Genomic DNA, 7,049 nt, shown 5'->3' with positions numbered 1-7,049 from the left:
GATTACAGGCGTGAGCCACCGCGTCCGGCCAAGTAGTACATTTTTATCTTGCTCTTCAATTGTCAAGTTAAATCTACAGAAAGGCAGATTTCACTTCACTGTAAAAGAAGATTTTTTGAATAATTATAATTGACCGAAACTAGAATCGTCTGCCGCCCGACGCAGTGACCCCCATTGCTGTAACTGGAAAGTGATTAAGTGCAGGCTGGTGTGTCCTCAGATGTCAGGAGGCATTCCTCAGTGGGTAGGAGGTGGACCCACATGCCCCTTAAGGCATCTCTGGACCATGAAATCACAATGCTCTTTTGACTTTCACTCTTCTCAGGCTCCATCTTGCTAAACACCCTTTTTGCACAATGGGAGTCTTTATCTCACTCACACCTTAATTTCAAAGAGTTAATGCATATCATTTTTTTTCCTTTCCACTTAATTTTCCTTCATAACCTGTCCTATTATGCACCAGCATATCTGGAAGCTCGTTTATCCTCTTTGCACCCCTACATAGCCTCTCTGATGCTGTTCCCTTTGGCTCATCACTATCAATGCAAGCAGTCTTTCTTTCAGATGAGGACGAAGAAAGAGCTGAAAAAACACAGCTGGATGTTTCACATCCTGGTTGGATTGACAGGGGTGCCAGCAGCTGGGAGCCACCCTTTCATGTCGACAGAGTCAGACTGGGAAGCCAATGAGGAAGAAATTAATCTACTATCCCATAGTATCATTTTTATAGTTCCCATAGTTACCTTAAGGCAATGCAACCCAGAACAGCTGCCCACTTAGTGCTTAAGTGGCTACAACCTACAGGTCCAGGCTAGCTCATGCCCATGCCCAGATACCAGGGCAGTGTCAAGCAGTCGACCAGCATAAGTTTGCTTTCTATTTGCTAGAGTTAATGAACTCTTGCATATCAAGAAAAAAAAACAATAGGATGGGAGACCTGGAAATACTGAGTCCTTGCTTTTCCACGCAAGAGAGCAAGAAACACTTAGCAGTTGTACAGGCCTTTTCCATTCACCCAGGCAATGAGCAAGTCTTAAGTCAGAGTAACAAAATAACACTTTTTCGTTTATATACAATCTTTCTTTTTCTTTTCTTTCTTTCTTTCTTTTTTTTTTTTTTTTTTTTTTTGAGACAGCATCTCACTCAGTTGCCCAGGCTAGAGTGCCCTCACTGCAACCGCCACTTTCCAGGCTCAAGCGATTCTCCTGCCCCAGCCTCCCGAGTAGCCGAGATTACAGGCATGCGCCAGTACTGCCTGGCTAATTCTTGTATTTCTAGTAGAGATGTGGTTTCACCACATTGGCCAGGCTGGTCTTGGGACCTCCAATGATCCACCCACCTCGGCCTCCCAAAGTGCTGGGATTCAGGTGTGAGCCACCTCACCCAGCCCTTTTTTTACTTTTTTGAGACAGAGCCTCTCTCTGTCGCCCAGGCTGGAGTGCAGTGGCACAATCTCGGCTCACTGCAACCTCCACCTCCCAGGTTCAAGTGATTCTCCTGCCTCAGCCTCCCGAGCAGCTGGGACTACAGGCACGTGCCACCACACCCGGCTAATTTTTTTTTTTTTTTTTTTTTTCTGAGATGGAGTCTCACTCTGTAGCCCAAGCTGGAGGGCAGTGGCATGATCTCAGGTCACTGCAACCTCTGCCTCCAGGGCTCAAGTGATTCTCATGCCTCAGCCTCCCGAGTAGCTGGGATTATAGCGCATGCCACCATGCCCAGTTAGATTTTTTGTATTTCTAGTAGAGACATGGTTTCACCACGTTGGCCAGGCTGGTCTTGAATTTTTTTTTTTTTCTTGAGACGGAGTCTTGCTCTGTCGCCCAGGCTGGAGTGCAGTGGCCGGATCTCAGCTCACTGCAAGCTCCGCCTCCTGGGTTCACACTATTCTCCTGCCTCAGCCTCCAGTGGTCTTGAATTCTTGACCTCAAATGATCCACCCACCTCGACCTCCCAAAGTGCTGGGATTACAGGCGTGAGCCACTGCCTGGCCTATATAAAATCTTTCATTCTTCAACCAAAGTTGACCAATCACTGATCATCCCCGCAGAAACCCTCCTTTGATGGTTCTGTCACCTCCATTTTGGCCTCAGTCAGAGCTGCCACCAAGAAATGCTACTCTGGGCTGGGCGCAGTGGCTCACACCTGTAATCCCAACACTTTGGGAGGCCGAGGCGGGTGGATCACGAGGTCAGGAGTTTGAGACCAGTCTGACCAACATGGAGAAACCCCGTCTCTACTCAAAATACAAAAATTAGCCAGGCATGGTGGTGTGCGCCTGTAATCCCAGCTACTAAGGAGGCTGAGGGAGGAGAATGGCTTGAACCCGGGAGGCGAAGCTTGCAGTGAGCCGAGATCACGCCACTGCACTCCAGCCTGGGTGACAGAGGGAGATTCCATCTCAAAAAAAAGAAAGAAAAAGAAATGCTACTCTGTGCCATTTGTTATGAGTTTTAAGGTGCAGACACTACCCCTGCAAATGGATTGGTAATACGAATTTATTTTTTACACTTCACCATCCAGCCTTTAGCCAGGAAACTTGATTGCAGTTGGGTTTCAAATGGGCACAGGAGATGTGCTCACAAGGCCAGGGGATTAATTTAGGACCTATAACTGTTAGAGCTATTTCCACAGTTCCCAACCTTTGCAGCAGTATTGTTTCCAGAGATTTGTCTTTTCTACCATTAGTTGAGAAATTTGCTAACTCCTCCTATTTAGTCTGGCAGGGATGGGCCATTACATCAGAATGTTTTTCTTTTTATTTATTTATTTGCTAATTTTTAGAGACGAGGTCTTGCTATGTTGTCCAGGTGGAGTGCAGTGGCTATTCACAGGCAGAATGCCATTGCTGAGCAGCATGGGAGCTTTGACGTTCTGTTTCTGACCTGAACTGATTCACCCCTCCTTCAGCAACCTGGAGTTTCCCTGCTCCCAGAAGGTCACCATACTGATGTCGAACCTAGTGTGAATACCCAGTTGGCATAGTGAACTATAGTCCAGAACTCCTGGGCTGAAGTGATCCTCCCGCCTCAGCCCCCCATGTAGCTGAGACCACAGGCATGCGCTATCATACCCGGCTAATTATTATTATTATTATTTTTTGTAGAGGCAGGGTCTCACTGTTTTGCTCAGGCTGCTCTTGAAACCCTGGGCTCAATCAATCCTCCCGCCTCGGCCTCCCAAAGTGCTGAGATTATAGACATGAGCCACCGCAGCCAGAATGTTTTTTTTCTTCTTCTTCTTCTGTTGTTGTCGTTGAGATGGAGTCTTGCTCTGTCACCCAGGCTGGAGTGCAGTGATGCAATCTCCACTCCCTGCAAGCTCCGCCTCCCAGGTTCACGCCATTCTCCTGCCTCAGCCTCCCGAGTAGCTGGGACTACAGGCGTGCGCCACCACACCCAGCTAATTTTGTTTTGTATTTTTAGTAGAGACGGGTTTCACCATGTTAGCCAGGATGGTCTCGATCTCCTGACCTCGTGATCCGCCCACCTCGGCCTCCCAAAGTGCTGGGATTACAGGCGTGAGCCACTGCGCCCGGCCCAGAATGTTTGTTTTGTTTTGTCTTTAATTATACTTTAAGTTCTAGGGTACATGTGCACAATGTGCAGGTTTGTTACATATGTATACATGTGCCATGTTGGTGTGTGCAGCCAGAATGTTTTTAGAAGTCATCATATTAGCTAATGTTTCTGTGGTCAAGGAGGACAGGTCAGAAGCTGTCTTCTGGACTGGCTGTGATTTACCAGGAATGTCATGTTTTTTAGCGTGATTAAACCTAACAGCATAATCATATCCATCTCTATACAAGAATAACCACAGTTGTCACAGGGTGCCCCATCCTTTTCCTTTCTCACCAACAGGTCTCCTCCCACTAAATGTCCAAGAACCTTTTAGTTGTTCAGCCATGCAAAGACAAGAATCTCACAGATTCTGCTTCAGTTGTCATTAATGAAGATAGAAGGTGATAGGGGAAGCCTGATTAACTTTAAAAATAATGAAAGCATGCACATAATAGATTTGAAGTTCATAGGAATTTCGAGGTCTTCAACTCTTACAGCAATGCTTAAAACATAGTAACCGCTTAGTAAATATTTATCGGGGAATAATATGAAAGTTATTATTCATATTATTATTCCCCAAAATATGGGGAAAAATATGACTGGGGAAATCAAATTGGAAAAGGAAAAATATTTTCTTTCCTTTTTTTTTTTTTTGATACAGAGTCTCACTCTGTCACCCCCATTGGAGTGCAGTTGTGTGATCTCACTGCAACCTCTGCCTCCCCGGTTCAATGATTCTCCTCCTTCAGCCTCCCAAGTAGCTGGGATTACAGGTGCACACCACTATGCCCGGCTATTTTTTGTATTTTTAGTAGAGACAGGGTTTTACCATCTTGGCCAGGCTGGTCTCAAACTCCTGGCCTCAAGTGATGTGCCCCCCTCAGCCTCCCAAAGTGCTGAGATTACAGGTGTGAGCCATCACGCCTGACCAAATTTTTTCTTTATGTAGTAAAATAATGAGTATAGCTTATACAAACTAGGACTTTGTGTATTGTAATAAATAAAACAAATAGTATTTACTGTAATTGGTGCAGGTAGCTTTAGGCTATATAATTGTTTACTCTTCATCGTAAGTTTCTTTTCTTTTTTTTTTTTTTTTTTTGAGACGGAGTCTTGCTCTGTGGCCCAGGCTGGAGTGCAGTGGCCAGATCTCAGCTCACTGCAAGCTCCGCCTCCTGGGTTTACGCCATTCTCCTGCCTCAGCCTCCCGAGTAGCTGGGACTACAGGCACCCGCCACCTCGCCCGGCTAGTTTTTTGTATTTTTTAGTAGAGATGGGGTTTCACCAGGTTAGCCAGGATGGTCTCGATCTCCTGACCTCGTGATCTGCCCGTCTCAGCCTCCCAAAGTGCTGGGATTACAGGCTTGAGCCACCGCGCCCGGCCATCGTAAGTTTCTTCATCGTAAGTTAAAAGCAAGGGAAGTTAATTTCCACGTTCCTTTTTTTTTTTTGAGGGGGAGACAGAGTCTCACTCCCTAAGCCCAGGTTGGAGTACAGTAGCACTGCTCACTGCAACCTCTGCCTCCTGGGTTCAAGTAATTCTCTACTAAAAATATGAAAATAAGCTAAATTAGCTGGGCGTGTGGTAGGCGCCTGTAATCCCAGCTATTTGGGAGGCTGAGGCAGGAGAATTGCTTGAACCTAGGAGGCGGAGGATGCAGTGAGCCGAAATCATGCCATTGCGCTCCAGCCTGGGCGACAGAGTGAGATTCCATCTCAAAAAAAATTTTAAAAGATAGGCCGGATGCGGTGGCTCATGCCTGTAGTCCCAGCACTGTAGTCCCAGGTCAAGGTGAGTGGATCACCTGAGGTCAGGAGTTTGAGACCAGCCTGGTCAACATGGTGAAATCCCGTCTCTACTAATAATGCAAACATTAGCCAAGCGTGGTGGTGCATGCCTGTAATTACAGCTACTCTGGAGGCTGAGGCAGGAGAATCACTTGAACCTGGGAGGCAGAGGTTGCAGTGAGCCAAGATCACGCATTGCACTCCAGCCTGGGCAACAAGAGTGAAACTCTGTCTCCAAAAATAAAAATAAAAAATAAAAAAGTAAAGAATAGTGATGGGGTCTTTGGGGTCTCGTCATGTTGACCAGGCTGGTCTTGAGTTCCTGGCCTCAAGCGATTCCTCCTATCTTGGCCTCCTACAGTGTTGGGATTGCAGGTGAGAGCCACTGTGCCCAGCCCACAGATTCTTCGTTTGTTTGTTTTTTGAGACAGAGTCTCACTCTGTTGCTCAGGCTGCAGTGCTGTGGCATGATCTTGGTTCACTGCAACCTGCACCTCCTAGGTTCAAATGATTCTCATGCCTCAGCTTCCCGAGTAACTGGGACTACAGACACCTGCCACCATGCCCAGTTAATTTTTTTGTACTTTTGGTGGAGACGGGGTTTTGCCATGTTGGACAGGCTGGTCTTAAACTCCTGACCCCAAGTGATCCTTTCACCTTGGTCTCCCAAAGTGCTGGGATTACAGGCATGAGCCACCACACTGAGCCTAGAATGCCAGATCTTTTGAATGAATCCTACAATGCTGCTCTTGCCTTTTCACTATATTGCCTTCTCTACTACATACCACTTCATTATTATTATTTTTTTTCTGAGGTGGAGTCTCGCTCTGTTGCCCAGGCTGGAGTGCAATGGCACAGTCTCGGCTCACTACAACCTCCACCTTCCGGCTTCAAGCAATTCTCCTGCCTCAGCCTCCCAAGTAGCTGGGATTACAGGCACCTGCCACTGTGCCCAGCTAAGTTTTATATTTTTTCTTTTTCTTTTTCTTTTTTTTTTTTTTGAGACAGAGTCTTGCTCTGTCACCCAGGCTGGAGTAGAGTGGCATGATCTTGGCTCACTGCAAGCTCCGCCTCCTGGGTTCACACCATTCTTCTGCCTCAGCCTTCCAAGTAGCTGGGACTACAGATGTCCACCACCACACCTGGCTTTTTTTTTTTTTTTTTTTTTTTTTTTTTTTGTATTTTTAGTAGAGACGGGACTTCACCTTGTTAGCCAGGATGGTTTCGATCTCCTGACCTCGTGATCCTCCCGCCACGGCCTCCTAAAGTGCTGGGATTACAGGCATGAGCCACTGCACCCGGCCTTAATTTTTGTATTTTTAGTAGAGACAGAGTTTCACCATATTGACCAGGCTGGTCTCAAACTTCTGACCTCAAGTAATCTGCCTGCTTCAGCCTCCCAAAGTTCTGGGATTACAGGTGTGAGCCACAGTGCCCGGCCTAAATATCACCTTAAGTTTAAAAATTATTTCTAAACTAATTGCTTTTGAATTTAATACAATCTTTTTAAATTTTATTTATTTATTTATTTATTTATTTATTTATTTATTTATTTATTTATTTTGAAACGGAGTCGCGCCCTGTCACCCAGGCTGGAGTGCAGTGGTGCAATCTTTGCTCACTGCAACCTCCGCCTCCCGGGTTCAAACAATTTTCCTGCCTCAGCCTCCTGAGTAGCTGGGATTACAGGCACCCACCACC

The sequence above is a fragment of the Rhinopithecus roxellana genome, chromosome 13 (assembly GCF_007565055.1).
Source record: "Rhinopithecus roxellana isolate Shanxi Qingling chromosome 13, ASM756505v1, whole genome shotgun sequence".
NCBI classification, from domain to species: Eukaryota; Metazoa; Chordata; class Mammalia; order Primates; family Cercopithecidae; genus Rhinopithecus; species Rhinopithecus roxellana.
Note: the sequence above shows the minus strand (reverse complement) of the source record.